The sequence below is a fragment of the Mus caroli genome, chromosome 7 (assembly GCF_900094665.2).
Source record: "Mus caroli chromosome 7, CAROLI_EIJ_v1.1, whole genome shotgun sequence".
Lineage (NCBI taxonomy): Eukaryota > Metazoa > Chordata > Mammalia > Rodentia > Muridae > Mus > Mus caroli.
In genome coordinates this window covers 129166774-129168046 of record NC_034576.1, presented here as the reverse complement: position 1 = coordinate 129168046, position 1273 = coordinate 129166774, and positions in this window count along the sequence as shown.

The following is a 1273-nucleotide window of genomic DNA, read 5'->3' as shown; positions in this document are numbered from 1 at the left end:
CACCCGACTGCTCTTCCGAAGGTCCAGAGTTCAAATCCCAGCAACCACATGGTGGCTCACAACCATCCGTAACGAGATCTGGCGCCCTCTTCTGGTGTGTCTGAAGACAGCTACAGTGTACTTACATATAACAATAAATAAAATCTTTTAAAAAAAAAAGAAGTTATATCATTTACTGCATACAGCTATGCACTGTGCCAGCAGAAAAGCCCCTTGAGTCAGAATGCTGACATTTGGGGTCTGTAGGCTATAATGGTTAGCCTGCCCCGTAAGCCTAGTAATCAGGAGGCTGAGGCATGAACCCAGTTTGAGCTATGTACATATCAAGACTCTAACGTTTTTTAAATGTCTGGAGGCTGGGACCTGCCATGAGCATGCTTTAAGTCCAACACTCTGGAGGCAGAGGCAGGTAGATTTCTATGAGCTTGAGTCTAGTCTGGTCTGCATAGTGAATTCAAGAGTAGCTAGGGCTATGTAGAGAGAGAGGGTAGACCCTGTCTCAAAATAGACAACTTAATTAATTAAAAAAATTGAAAGGGCCAAGGCTGGAGAGATGGCACAGTGATTAACAGCACTGGCTATAATTCCAGAGAACCCAGTTCGATTCCCAGCATCCACATGACAATTTACAACTGTGACTTCAGTCCCAAGAGATCTGACACCCGCTTCTGACCTCCTTGGGCACCATGTGTGCAGGTGGTACACAGAGGTACATTCAGGTCAAATACCCATATACATATTTTATTTTATTTTAAAAATAAATGTTTACATTTTTTTAAATAAGGAAGAGGAGGCAAAGGGAAGGAAGGGAGAAAAGGTATTTCTTTTTATGTAAGAATTTACTGCTGGCATTGGAGCATTTGACGTCTTAACCTCCTTCCATTGTTATTCTGCTAGGGTCAGGACATGCTCTGCTTTCTACCAGCTTGTAGGAGAGAAGAGAAGGATGCCTGATGGCTTGTATGATCCAAATCTGGAAGAAGGTGTAGCACTTGTACACACACTCTGTTTAACCAGAATTCAGTCCTGTGTTGGCCTCAGCACCAAGGATGCTGGGAAATGTAGTTTAGATGGGAAAAAACCAAGCAATCCCAACCACAGGGAGGGAATACCAAAATGGAAGATTTGTTGTAGAAAACAACTGCAGCCGGGCGTGGTGGCACACACCTTTAATCCCAGCACTTGGGAGGCAGAGGCAGGTGGATTTCTGAGTTCAAGGCCAGCCTGGTCTTCAGAGTGAGTTCCAGGACATCCATGGCTGTTACACAGAATA